This window comes from Eptatretus burgeri, chromosome 12, assembly GCF_056783735.1.
Source record: "Eptatretus burgeri isolate ZD-2024b chromosome 12, Ebu_testis_v1, whole genome shotgun sequence".
Classification (NCBI taxonomy): domain Eukaryota; kingdom Metazoa; phylum Chordata; class Myxini; order Myxiniformes; family Myxinidae; genus Eptatretus; species Eptatretus burgeri.
The window spans coordinates 48456695-48472070 of record NC_140972.1 but is presented as its reverse complement, the minus strand read 5'-3'; the positions used below and the strand labels follow the sequence as shown (position 1 = coordinate 48472070).

At 43.9% G+C, this 15376-nt stretch overlaps 1 protein-coding gene across 2 annotated transcripts in view; it reads right to left on the bottom strand.

The window, feature by feature from the left end:
• LOC147015569 (uncharacterized) overlaps positions 1–15376 on the bottom strand; it is a 45282-nt gene that overhangs the window by 16600 nt on the left and 13306 nt on the right. The window lies entirely within an intron of this gene.

Here is a 15376-nt window from a genome sequence, read left to right as displayed (position 1 = left end):
TTGTTGTTGCACATATGGCCACGCACGTACGGGCACGTACTAATATTTTCAATTTATGTTTTAGTTGCTCTTGAAATATTTCATAAATCAAAAGGAGCCCGCATTGAAAAGAAAGTTGGTGACCACTTGCCTGGAGGTACACATATTCGCTTCTCAGCTGTCTCGCCTTGGTTTGAATCCTGACCCAGCTATAATCTGTAATCCTGGTGTTTCACAGGCAGGTGTTTCATCGAAGTGTGTGCTGTCCCTTGGATGGACGTAAAATGTCTGCAAGCATTCGTTGGTGGATGTTAAAGATCCCATGGTGTTCTTCACGAAGAGTAAGCGAGCTATCGCCGGCACCATGAGCAAATTACTATCTTACCCTACCCAGCAGAGGGCACTGCATCAGCGGAAGAACTGCACCCTCAGCCAATGTTGCTTCCCCGCAGCCTTGTGCTGCATACGAACGAAGAAGATGAATTAGAATATGTATTGTTTAATGGACCACACTCGGTGGCATCATGGTTTGAGTCTGGGAGGTTTTTGGTTCAAACCATGTCCGAGTCATACCAAACACTTTTTCTCCATGTGATAGGGTTGTGCCGTGCTGTATGAAGTGGTGCAGATAACTCCACCTCAGGTGCTTCCAGACAAGAGGAAGCATTGTGGTGACGTCATAATTCCAGCATTACTGTGATGTCACAATTCCATTGAGAAAAGGCCTTCTTAGCATTTTGTATTCTTCGTTGCTATGCGGTGCAAGGCTGTGGGGTGTCATCATTGGCTGAGGGAACAGCCGCTGATGCAATTCCCTCTGCTGCTTAGGGCAGGAATTTCGAATTTGGTGAGAGTACCGGCGATAGCTCGCCTACTCTTCGTGGAGGACATCATGGGATTTTTAACATCCACCAACTAATGCCAGCAGACAGGACACCCAGTTTAACGTCCATCCGAGGGACGGCGCACACATTGGTGAATCACCCTGCCTGCAAAACACCGGATGACAGTTTATAGCTGGGTCAGGATTTGAACCCAGGCTAGACAGTTTTAGAGGTGAGGGTGTGGAGCTCAAAACCATCCTAGTCACCCGAGCATTTTGTATGACAAAGAGCAAAACAGTTCCCTGAAACATGGAAAATGATTTTGATTTTGTCATCCATGAAATGAAATGTGAAGAGTGAGTGAGTGCTCCACCAGAGCTCATGGCAGAGTAAAATGAGTCATATTCCGTGCACGCTACCAACGTGTTTCATTTGATTAGAGACCACGTGACCGAAGGTGTGCAATTCTGGATATTTCGCTGCAGGTTCGACAATCAGTTCTGAAATGGAACATTCTCGTGGCAGCAATTGCTTGAATGCTGTGACATATAGTTGGTTTTATTTATCGCATCAGGGCTGGTCGAGAGCTTATCAGTACATTAAGGACAAAGCGAGCGGTTGTGTTTTCGTGCTGGGAATGAAAATCCATGAGGGGGGGGAGAGAGAGAGAGAGAGAGAGAGAGAGAGAGAGAGAGAGAGAGAGAGAGAGAGAGAGAGAGAGAGAGAGAGTGAGAGAGAGAGAGAGAGAGAGAGAGAGAGAGAGAGAGAGAGAGAGAGAGAGAGAGAGAGAGAGAGAGAGAGAGAGAGAGTTTGGGTCCCTGCATGCCATTAACATGCATCACACATTGCCTCTCACTGGCAAGCGGCGAGACAGACACTCCACGCTTGCTTTACCCTGATTGATCTCAGCATTATTACATCATAAAAATAGATAGAACCGATGGTAAAAAGCATACAAAAAAACAGAAGAGAAAAAAAAACAAGAAAAAAAGAACAAGAGAAACAAGCTCAAATGAGCTATGATCCTTGTCCTTTTAATGATGACGTCATAAAACGAATATGACGTCATTGTGATGTATCAGGTTTGCGATAAATTATCTGTGCTAATGCCCGGCTTGATTCCTGCAAACAAAATTCAAACAGCTTGCCTAGTTTTGGAGATAATGGTATAGGCGATTTCCATTAGCGGCGATATTATGACGTCAACTTTTTTTTCTAGGAAGAATTTCCAAAATCGGAGATGGTTACTGCCTGCGCGTGGGCTTTCTGCATATACATGGCAAGTTTCACGAAGATCCGATGAAAACTGGGTTGTGAAACAAAAAATGTCAAAAAAATAGGAATGACATCATAAAAATTGATATGACGTCATAGTGATGTATCATATGTGCGGTAATTCATCTCTCCTAATGCCCTGTTCGATTCCCGCAAACAGAATTCAAAAAGCTTGACTAGTTTCGGAGATAATTTTTTAGGCGATTTCCATTACCGGAGATATTTTGACGTCATAACTTTTTTCTTGGAGGAATTTTCAAAATCGGAGATGGTTACTGTCTGCGCAGGGTATTTTTACATATATACGCCAAGTTTCAGGAAGTTTCGATGAAAACTGTAGGCTGTGAAACAAAAAAGTCCACAAGAAGAAGATGAAGAACAATAACGTGAGTAAGACTTGGAGATCCTCCACGAGCATCTAAAAACAAACATCAGAGATGCATTCGGATCCGGATCTTCACCAAAAACTAATAATTTTGTCTTTGTCTGGCACCCAACCTGTCCACCAAATTTCCTCCGAATCCGTCCATAACTGTTTGAGATATCCTGCTCACAGACAAATAAACTGATAGATTAGGGGTGGAAACATGAATTCTGTCCACCTTGGGTGGCAGAGGAAATATAATTACAACCTCACAATGAATAGGGATCATAATTATCTTGTACAGCTATTGCAGCAGTGTACAACAACGAAGGCATCCGGTCAGAGATCCTGAGAGACTGCTGGAACATGGGTGGGTTCACCCAGGACATGGGTGGGTCCCACTCATCTGCGGCATCACTACTGGCATCGCTATCAGGTCAGGTCAGACATGGGAGCATGCGCCGGAGCAGCGCGTCGCTGAGTCCACTTTCTGCTGGTACTCCAGGGGCCTCCGTCTGGCCATTCCTCAGGCAGATGCCTGGCCCATCGCCATCTACTTGAGATGCTGATCAAGCTGCTGCAACCACGAGGCACAAGGTCAGCCTATTGGCCTCCTCCACTCATGGGGCTCCTTCGCTGTGAGAATCTGGTGAGTAGGATCAGCGTCAGGAAAATGAGCCACATGTCCATACAGCTGCAGGTGACACTCATGGACTATGCAGGTAACAAATCTAATTTGAGTCTCTCTCAGCAACCGCTCATTGGTCACAAAGTCTGACCAGCGATAGCCAAGGATTCTCCAAAGAGACCTGGTACCAAAGGAATTAAGTCTTCGTCTCAGATCCCTGGTCAGATTCCAAGTCTCACATCCATAAAGCAAGACTGGAAGCACCAAGGACCTGAAGACTTGGATTTTCGTCCTCCTGCAAAGGTACCGATCGCACCACACCCATGATCTAGTGAATCCAAAACTCCCCAGCCCTGATGCAAACATCTATTGACCTCTGGCTCACAGCCAGCAGAGACACGAATATCACTGCCAAGGTAAGTGAATCTCTCCATGACCTCAACATTCTCACCACAAACAGGTAAGGACAAGACAGCAGCATCCAAGATGTCATTGAAAGCCTGGATCTTAATTTTGACCCAGGAAATCCATAATCCCAGCGGCTCCAACTCCTCATTCAGCACCCCGAGGGCCCACAAAAGGATCTCCAGAGTCTCCGCAAAGATGACTGCATCATCTGTGCAATCAAGGTCAGAGATCTTGACATTCCCAAACGATGTGCCGCAGCTTGATCTCTCTAACATCCTCCCCAGAATCCAGTCCAGACAAGTGCTGAAAAGTGTGGGGGCCAGTACATACCCCTGACGAACCCCAGATACAAATGCAAATGTCAGATTATGGTATCACCACATCTCACAGCACTCTCAATCCCAGAGTATAGTTCAGACATCAGATTGATCAGTTTTGGTGGCACCCCATGAAGACTAAGAATCGTCCAGAGGGCATCCCGATTCATTGAATCGAACGCTGTGCAGAGATCAACAAAGGCTGCAAGCAGCCCCTGCCGATACTCTCAACTGCATTCGTTGAGGGCCTGAAGGGCAAGGATACGGTCAATCATTGATCACTTTGGTGTAAAGCCTGACTGACTGCTCTGGGCACTGGTTCTCAAGCAGATTATGGCGAACCCATCATCGGCGAACATAGGCTTTGCCCGGCACTGAGAGCAGCGTCATCCCATCGTTAGTTGTTGCAGTACTGGCGATCACCTTCCCTTTCCAGAGAGGGACAACAAGTCCCCTCTTCCATTCCGTTGGAATGATGCCTGTGTTCCAGGCAGAGCACAGAACCGCATGCAGTGACATGAGAAGAGCATTTTCACCAGCCCTGAGATGTTCAGCATGGATACCACAGATCCCAGGAGCTTCACCCCATTTCAACCGGTTCACCACAGCTTGTGTTTCCACAAACGATTGTGGATTACAGTTGATTGGAGGGTCAGCAATATGGATTGTAATATTCCTGACATCCAACTCAACAGCTGGTGGATAAGTCTGGGAGAGCAGCTCGAAGTAACCGGCCTGACGGGCTTTCACTTCAGACTCCTCTGTCAAGAGCTCACCACCCTCCGCTCTCACTGCAGTACACCGAGGGATGGGCTTGGAGGAACACAATGCACACATTCTCCTTTTCTGTTAAGTTCTGTAATGGATATGGATCATTTGGGTCCTCGGGGTCTTTTGGGTCTTTGGAATATTTTGGGTCTTTTGGGTCCTCAGGGTCTTACTTGTCTTTTGGGGTCTTAAGTATCTTAGGAATCTTAAGGGTCTTGGGAATCATAAAGGGTCTTCAAAGGTCAAAGGGGTTTCAGCAGTCTAAAGGGGTCAAAATGTACATTCCAATATGTGCAGTCTAAAGGGGGGGGTGGGAGGCAGGAGAAGGGAAGAAGAACAAATTTACCAGTGCAAGGAGTGCCTTAACCTTAGCATAGCCCAGGTAAAAAAGGAAATTGGAATACCCTTTGCCCCCACCACCAGGTGGCATTGCACAGTACATATTTCCACAGAGAATTCACGCCACCTCTCCCCGCGTGAGGCCGCGGACCAGACACTGAGCCGATGTTAACCCCCACACAAAGTTGTATTTGTACCCCACATTTGGAGTTTGTAACTTCAAATATGTGGCCTTGCATGTGAGAAAGAGAAAGAGAAAGAGAAATTAAAAGATTGCGTGTGAGATTTCTAAAATCCTCCATTTTCATCAGATTGACTTGAAATTTGAAGAGGATTTATATTTCAGGTCACTGAATTCAACCAGCCAATTGTTTTTGAGGTCACCATTGGGCAAAAGGATAACATTGTCCGAATTTCTCCAATTGTCAATTTTCATCCGATTATCATGAATTTTGAAGAGGTGTGTGCAGGGATTTTGCAAGTATCATGCTCTGCACAACGTCTTCTTCTTGTTAGTACTTACGAAATCTAAAGATTTCGTAAGTATATTGATGACTTCCGTCATCTGTTTGTGTGTTTGTTTGTGTGTGTTTGTTTGTTTGTAGGCACGATAACCCGAGAACGGAAGAAGCTACCAATGTCAAATTACACCACGTGATTCAGGAGGGTGATGGCTAGCGCTGATTAGATTTTGGTCAAAATCGGTCAAAGGTCGAGGTCACAGTGAGGTCAAACATTCGATTTTTGATGGTTTTGTACAGAGTCATCGTAGAAACTTCTGGTTTGCGTCGCTACCTTCTCCAGAGACAGCTTTTATTAGACAAGGTCAGAGGTCAAGTTGATGATTTCGTAAGTACCAGTCTATGACTGCTTGTTTATCATTTGGTTGTTTGAACCCTTCCTCACCCACTTTCCATTTTATTGAGGTACTGAATGAAATTCAATTATTCTTGCACTGAAACCAACTCAATTTAACACTTCTGACTGACTAAAAGCAGACTCAGTTTTGTCAGTTTCCTCCGTAGCTATATTACAAGGCTCCAAAGGAAAACAAACAAAAGTGTAAATGTGGAAACAAATGCGAATCAATCTTTCAACGGAACCTGATGAAGTCCGGCGCTTATCAAACTCAGCTATCCCTGTACCTCTCCATTCTAGCTACGGGAGGGTATTCCAACATGGCGGCTGATTGGCCCCGGAAGTGTGTGCTGCAGGTTCACTCCAGATATATATATATATATATATATATATATATATATATATATATATATATATATATATATATATATATATATATATATATATATATATATATATATATATATATATATATATGCCTGGTGTTGGCTTAGTGGTTAGGGTGGTGGCTTGGGATCCCAGGGTCCTGAGTTCAAGCCCCGTTGGCTGCTGAATTAACACCAGGGGGTTGACTCAGCCTGTCATCCTTCCGAGGTCGTCGAAATGAGTACCAGTGTACTGGTCCCGGTGTATGCCCCGGTTAGGTGTACCATATCCCTGTGTGTCGTAAGAGGTGACCAGGGTTGGCGTCAGGAAGGGCATCCGGCCATAAAAAACATTGCCTCAAGAAAAAGCCCAACCCCTACACAGCAGGGAAAAATGGCTGTAAAAACGGTCATTATATATATATATATATATATATATATATATATATATATATATATATATATATATATATATATATATATATATATATATATATACATATATATCTTGTTACGGCTGTGGAAATTTGCAGGCCACCATAAAGGACCTTATATTAGATCAGTTATGACGATAAGTATATGTGTAGTTAGATTTCCCCACCATTGTTTAGGGGGAATTTCTGTGTTTTTTTCTTTTTTGCCGTTTTTTCTTTTGCTGTTGTTATTTTGGACCAATCATCCCCCAACAACCAAATCGCCACCACCAACAACGCCCCCAAACAACTACACCAAACCACCACAGCAAACTCCCACCACCTTCGCCTTTCTACCGAACGTCGTGCCATGGGTTGTGAATGGGATGCTTTCGAAGAAGAAATCGGATCAGGAATGATTCAAGCCCACTTTTCTTCCATCCAATGGCTGAGCATCAGGTGGTGTAGCCCCGCCTCCAAACCCGCTGTGATCCAGAAATTTACCTATGCACTCCTCCCCCAGCATATATAAGCGCGAGCACAACGCAGCTCGAGGCAGTCTGGAGGGGTCAGAGAACAGGATGGAGCTCGAAGGAGCAGTGTCGGTGGGGCAGAGTCGGGAGACGGAGCTCGAAGCAGACGGGGAAAGGCAGACGGGGGCCGATCGACGGAGAGGAAGGAGCTCGGAGCTCAGGTCGAAGTTGAAGCGAGTTGCTGAGAGGAGCAGGGACGCGGAGGAGGGCTCAGAGGCGAACCAGAGGGCTGAGTGGGGACCACCGCCGGAGAAGGGGAGAAGTGGAGGCCACAGCCAGGAGGAGTTCGCCAGAGCCAGTGCGGTCCAGAGCGTCAACTCGTTGAACAGAGCGTCAGCAATTCCCCTCTCCCTTACCGAGCTCCGCGCTAAGAAAGCGCCGGTCACCCCGTCCGTTCCCCTCCCCAACCGTGGTGCCGACGGTGAAACACGTGCCTGCGCGGAGAACGCCGGAGAGAGCTCACCGGCCACGACAGGGGCACGAAGCCAGGCGTGACTACGCTGACATTGCGGCTTGCCCGCCATCGCGCCACGAGGGCGCAGGTAAGACCCCTCGGTCCCGTGGACCTGGCCGCTCATCCAGGTCCCACATACATTTGGTCCACGGACCTGTCTGCCACCCTTGTCTGTTAGGGTGGCTTTTCTTTGCTTTTGTGTAAATGCATGTAGTGGTGCCATCTTATAAGTAGAATTGTCTAAGTGTGCGTGTGAAATAAAGACACTTTATTCGGTTGTAACTCTGCCTTTGCTTGCTTCCACTGTGTACGTGTATGATTTACTGTATGGCTGTAAAATACGTGCTTGTCTGAGTGTGCAATAAATGTTCTTGTTGAACTGTTCCCCGTTTCGTTGCGTCCTTTCCCTTGTTTGAAAGTTCCATCTTGCATCACGGAAGGAATTGGTAGGAGGGGTGTAAGCACCCGGTAAATAATCACGTCCATCGGGGCCGGCGATAACACTGCTTGGTTATCACTGAAGCACGAAACGGACCGCTTAAACGGTTCGTGTCCTAGTCCGGCCAGCGGCGAGGTACGATCGCCCGGTTAACTACTCCCGCCGGTACTTAGGTAGGTCGAGTTTGGCGAACAACCCTATCCTGCGCGGGTGGCCGATTGGCATGATTGTGGTGTGGTCGAAAGACCCACCCGTGACTAGCTCCTGGCAGTAGTTCCAAGGAGGGTCACGACTGAATTGTCTGTTCCGGTGGGCGACGCGGTCGCGATTTGAGTTAGGTGGCCGATCGCACACCGGGCGGAAATTCGTAACAATGTATATATATATATATATATACATGTATATATATATATATATATATATATATATATATATATATATATATATATATATACACAGTTAAGTGGGTGTGACACCCGATGAAAATCATAACTTCTACTTCTTATGGGATTTACACGTCCCAAAAGGAGAACTCTTTCGGTTTTCATCAACCTGAAGATGTGGAATCCATGGTTCTCAAAATGATTGCAATCCAAAAATGATCCATTTTGATCTCAAAATGGCCGAAGCACAAGTTATATTGTCCTCAGATTGCAGGCAGCTTTTAACCTGCCATTGCTAGCATGAAATCTGTGATTCCAATCATCTTTTAAACATAATATTCAGCATTTAGACAAAAGTGTGAAAATTTAAAAAAGGTTCTAACCACAATTGTTCTGTTCCTGAATGCAAATTGGACTCACGGGAATATAGGAATACAGGACAAGAAATATCCTTGATTGAGAGTTGACGGGTTCGTTCCATTAATTGTTTGTGCATTCCAGCGTCAGCAATGGATATAACACACACACACACACACACACACACACACACACACACACACACACACACACACACACACACACACACACACACACACACACACACACACACATATCCTCAATAATGTATTACATATACATATTTTTATTTATATATATATATATATATATATATATATATATATATATATAACTATATATTATGAAAACTCTCATCTTGTATGTATGTACGTATGTTCCCGAAGTACAGCCAAAACGGTACATGATAGCACAAAAATTTTAGGGCCACCTTACTCACCATTCTCCTGAGGTGTGCAGTATCAAGTTTCGTTCAAATCGAGCAATGAAAAAAAATATTAAAAAGTCATTTCCTGATTCAGTGAAGTACTCTTCGGGAGAATTTTATCAATGCAAACAACCTCAGCGGTATAGTTCGCTGGAGCTATCTTTTTTTTTCTTCTTGAAATGATTTTTTTCATCAACCGCTGTCACAACGGGAACCCAAAGGGTTCACGGATCGTCTCGTATATATATATATATATATATATATATATATATATATATATATATATATATATATATATATATATGCATATATATATACATATGTATATATATATATATATATATATATATATATATATATATATATATATATATATATATATATATATATATATATATATATATATACATACCCGAAACTGAATATTTGGCTGAGCCAACATTTGCCGAAACCAGATGATGAGCGCGTCATCGACATCTTCAAAGGACACACATTTCACACATTTCACACTTCCCACCGGCTTCTCCCACGATCTTCTCCATTTGTCCAAATATCTTGCCCTTATTCTTCAAGATATCGTTCAATGTCTGCCGTTTGATGTCCAACTTCTCAGCTATGTCTGTTTTCTTCATCAGTGGATTTGCCTCGCAAAACTGGATAATGTCGTATTTTTCTTGGTAGGTTTAAGTTGTAAGCTTACGCTTAGTCGCGATTGTCCTGCCTGCAGTGCGATTAACGTGTGTACGCAGTTATAAATAGCCTATCACTGGCGGTGTACACCAATGAGCGAGCATCACGATTCCATGAAATCGGGCTTCTCACGAGGCAGTAGTTCCGTGTGACGAGTTAGGAGTGGTAATTTCCTTGAGTTTCCATTACGTGGGAATGGACAACATCTGACGACTTAGACGAAGTGACGACTTAGAGATGACGACTTACGGAGGGATGACCCTTTATTCAAAGGGATTTAACATGAGATAAATTTGGGACTTTTTGATGCTGCCGACTTCCACCTAGTCTACTGTATATACATATATATATATATATATATATATATGTTTATATCCATACATATATATATATATATATATATATACATATATATATATATGTTTATATCCATACATATATATATATATATATATATATACATATATATATATATATATATATATATATCCTCAATTATTTTTATATACGGGTGTTACAAAAAGATTGATACAACTTTGACTTCCCACCATTTCTTTGTTTTTTGACCCCTACCGTTTTCCTTTCAGGGTTTGGAGGTGTTATCGTGGTATTTTTTCCCTGGGATTTCTAGCTCCATCGCTCAACTATGCCATTGGACAGTGAAGCAGAAGACAAAACTGGTGGCTCTGTGGTATGAGACAAAATCATATGTGCACACCTGCCAAAGGTTCCGACGTGAATTCGACCTCAGAACACGTGATGGACCCACAAATTGTGCCATTCAACATATTGTGAAACATTTTGAGCACAAGATTACAGTGCACAACAAGAGCAAGGGCAACAGTGGCAGGCTAACATCAATCACCAGAGCCAAGCCAACATTGACGCCATGCGGGATTCTGCAGTAGACAGTCCCAAGAAGTCCCACTGCCGGTGTTCCCGGGAGCTAGGCATCAAACCAACATCAGTCTGATGTATCCTCACTAAGGAACTGAAGCTTTTCCCATACATCATCTATATTAGGCATAAACTGAGTCAAGATGACATGAGGAGACTTGATATGTGCAATTGGCTCAGTGATAGGATGGAGAGATACCCAAACTGGATCAACCTGATCTGGTTCAGTGCTGAAGACCATTTCCACTTGAATGGTGCCATCAACAACCCCAACAACATTTTCTGGGGGGCAGAATTACCTGAGGATATCACTGAGAAGTACCTGAAAGGGCCTAAGTTCACATGCTTCTGTGCCTTCAATGCCAGATGCGGAATGCTAGGGCCTTACTGGTTTGTGAAATGACAACACCAGGTCGGTGACAATCAACAGTGAGTGCAACCAGGCCTTGCTCCAGAAGTTCCATAATGATCGAGTCCAAAAGGTCACCCCAAACCAGCTCAGTATGACCTGGTTTATGCAGAATGGTGCACTCCCACATACAGCTGGTGACGCCATCACTTTCCTGTGGCAGCTCTTCAGAAACTGCCTCGTTGTCCTGGGTACCACTTATGACTCGGTACCCTGTAGCCCAGACTTGAACTCTCTGGACTTCTGGTTATGGGGGGCTGCCAAAGGCTCTGTCTACACCAACCACCCTGCCATACTGGATGACCTGAAGCAGGAGGTGTAAGACTACCTCCAGGCAATGCCATATGAGACCTACAGGAAGGCTTGAAATAACTTTGGAGTCAGGATCAATGCCTGTCTGAACCGCGGAGGGCACACATCGAGAATATCAATTACAAGGATTTTGTGTAAATGCCAATTTCAGACCTTGGACTCTCACTAACTCTAGCAGTGACTTACTGCAATAGCAATGAGTGATCGAAAATACCATGTCAGAAGCTTTCAAGATATGTTTGGTTCATGTTCCAGAGGTTTTTCTTTCTTTGTAAATATGCATTTGAAGTTGCATCACTCTTTTTGAAACGCCTTGTATATATGGCGCCAGGGTATTTGGGCCGTAATAGCTCCCACCTAATTAGGGCCATATTTGAGTGGAATGCTAGGACTATCCATCCAAATTTGAACGGAGTCTCGCGCACATTTGTGCTTCAAGCTACATGCTAGAACATCCAGACCTGAGTATTTACAATGGTACAGGTCACTCCCTTGCTCCCTGTTGGTCCCAAAAGGCGATTTTGATGTCGATGGTGATGATTGAGTGATGGCAATGGTGGTGTAGCAGTGATCATAGTGGTGAGTTTTCTGCATAGTGATTTGTGGTGGTGGTCGTTCATTGTGGCGTCAATAGTGAGTGTCGGTGAGCTGGAGCTGGAGTTGGGGTTCGATTGTGTCGGTGAATTATTATGAAGGCGTCGTGGTGGTTGGAAGAATGTTGTAGCATTGTACTTCATGTTCTGTGAAGGTTTTCGGTGAGCGTCTGTTGGGTAATGGCACTAGGTTTGAACGTGAAAGGGGGTGCATATGCATTTAAGTTGCCCTTGTTGCTGTGGTCTGCATGTGTGCATGAAGAAAGGAGAGGTTTGTGGGTGCAGCAAAATCAGTAAAAGATGGGAATAAAGACATACCTCAAGCCCATGCAACACATATTGCCCCATAAACCCATTACACATGAGGGAAGGGCTATCTAAAACGAATACTAATGAAATAACTATCTCGGGAACCGCTATATGTTGTGGGCCATGGCCTCAGGGGAGTGCCGGTTTAGCAGAACCCATATACACATGTATACATATATACATATATGCTTATATATACATATATGCTTATATATATATATATATATATATATATATATATATATATATATATATATATATATACATATATTATGGGGTGAATTACGTCATTTCAAAAGTGTCTTATATTCCTCGCTACTTCTGTCTGTGGAACCACCCTCCAGATACTGTTCTGTCTCACTCTTCCATCTAGGACTTCAAGCAACAGTGCACCACCATCCCTTGTCTTCACTAATTCTGTTTCTTTGATGTTTATTAACCCAATCAACCTTTTGACATCGTCAACCTTTCCTAATCCAACGATATTACTGGCTCGTTTCAGTATTTCCTCCCCCTCCTCCGTTTCTTCTTATCCTATTCATTCATTCCCTTACGTTTGTCCCACTGTCAGTTCTACCTTATTCTTCCACGAACCTCGCTCATGCAATGAAAAAGAAGAAGGTAAAATAATGGTCTCTATCTTGCAAACATTTTGATGATAAAATAGGTGTTATTTGTAAACCCACATCCCAAGTTGTGGGCCATTGCTGGTTGTGACGTTACTGATGTTTGGCTATACCACTATTGAGTACCCGCATAAATTGTTGTTTTGGAGGTTTCTAACAGTAATGGCACACTTTGTTGTAGTCCTCTCAGTCAATAGTGATAATACCATGATTGCTACAATTGAATTACCAAAGCAGACAGCTTGACTATCACATAATAACACCATGAACTGAAATGTTAGAAGAAGAAATGATGTCCTCTATAGAAGCGAATCCACTTACACAACATCACTTGAACTGACCTTTAAAGTGTAAACTCGATCGGATATTTTAAAAATTCAAGTTTGCACTTTCTTGCCATGAAAAGTGTGCTCGATGTCATCAGTAATGGATTATTCCGTACTGCTGTGAAAATTGGATTGCCATTTTTTTCACTGTAATGCGGAAATTGCTTTTCTCGATGCGACACAACACGAGGATAACTCGGTTTACATTTTATATTTTAATTACAATCTAAGCACAAGCTCATTTGATAACTCATTCAAGCTTCAATGATAAAAAAAAACCTTTTGGTTCAAGTTAAACGTCCATTAGTCCAACAAATTTTGAAAAATAAATTGCATAAGATTATGTAAAAGCCATGAACTTGGCACAGCCATGCATATTGATATTTTAAAATTTTGAGACCTCTTGTGGTCTCCAGTGGCAGGCATTGAGACCACCTGGGAAGTTCCAACAACATAAAATATTAGTGTTTGCTGTTATGTCATTTGGTGAATTTTTCATATAGAATCTGAAAACTTGTGATTCTTTTTACTTTCTAAGCTCTTAGGTCTGAGTGAAGGAGAGCATTGCATCAAGAGAAAGATGGTGGCATTAAGGCCTAAGTCACATTTGCTCTACGGCGAGGATACGGCGGCCGTACACCCTCTGAATTGACAGAAACGTGCGGCGGCCGCAGAGTTTCTGCAGTGGCCTCAGGGTGGCCCTACGCTATTTGGCTATATTTTACAGGCCGTAAGGTCGCCGTGGAATTATAACGCGGAGTTATAACTTTTTGATTTCTACGTTCGCTGTAGCAATTCGACAACCTGAAACAAAACAAATGGTAAAAAAAAAAAAAAATTAACCCATTCGTTGCCGTCCGTCTGGCCGCACGTTCGCCTTAGGGCCTCCTGCGGTCGCCTTGCGGGCACCTTGAGGCTACCTTGCGTCTGCCTTGAAAGTTCTATGGCTGCCGCAGGGCTCCCTTAAGGTCACCGTGCGACATCAAATCAAAGACCGTACGGCAACCCCACGTTTTCGGTCTCCACAATTTCTAAGACCTAAGGCCTAAGTCACATTTGCTCAACGGCGAGGATACGGCAGCCGTACACCCTCTGAATTGACAGAAACGTGCGGCGGCCGCAGAGTTTCTGCAGTGGCCTCAGGGTGGCCCTACGCCGTTTGGCTATATTTTACAGGCCGTAAGGTCGCCGTGGAATTATAACACGGAGTTATAACTTTTTTCATTTCTACGTTCGCCGTAGCAATTCGACAAGCCGAAAAAAAAACTGGTAAAAATTTTTTTAAAAAAATCAACCCATTCGTTACCGTCCGTCTGGCCGCACGTCCGCCTTAGGGCCCCCCTGCGGTCCCCCTGCAGTCGCCTTGCGGGCACCTTGCGTCTGCCTTGAAAATTATATGGCCGCCGCAGGAACACCCTAAGGTCACCGTGCGACATCAAATCAAAGACTGTATGGCAACCCCACGTTTTCGGTCTCCACAATTTATAAATACGCCGTGCAGCTCCCCGAAAAATAAAAACATATGTGACTGCTACATTGTGTGACAGTGGAAATACTGTGGCCGCCATATAATTGCTAATGGCCGTAGATTTTGGAGACCCCACGGCCGCCGTGGCAAATGTGACTTAGGCCTAAATATGCCGTGCGGCACCCCGAAAAATGAAAACATATGTGACTGCTACATTGTGTGACCGTGGAAATACTGCGGCCGCCGTATAATTGCTAGTGGCCGTAGATTTTGTAGACCCCACGGCCGCCGTGGCAAATGTGACCTAGGCCTAAAGAGGGAATTAATGTCGAGGATTCTGCATGGGTAGAGATTAGAGATTGTAAAAACAGTAAGATACTGGTAGGATGCATTTATAGGCCTCCAAATGGGAAGGAAGAGGAAGAAGGAGTACATGAGGAATTCAAAAGGGCATATGGTAAGGGAAGAGTATTTAATATGGGAGATTTTAACTTGCCAGGGATAGATTGGGTCCAGGGACAGGGAAAGGGCCGAGCAGATGAAGATTTCCCAGTTGTAGTCCAGGATTGCTTTTTAACCTAGTCTGTAGATAAATCCATGAGGGGGAGTGCAGTG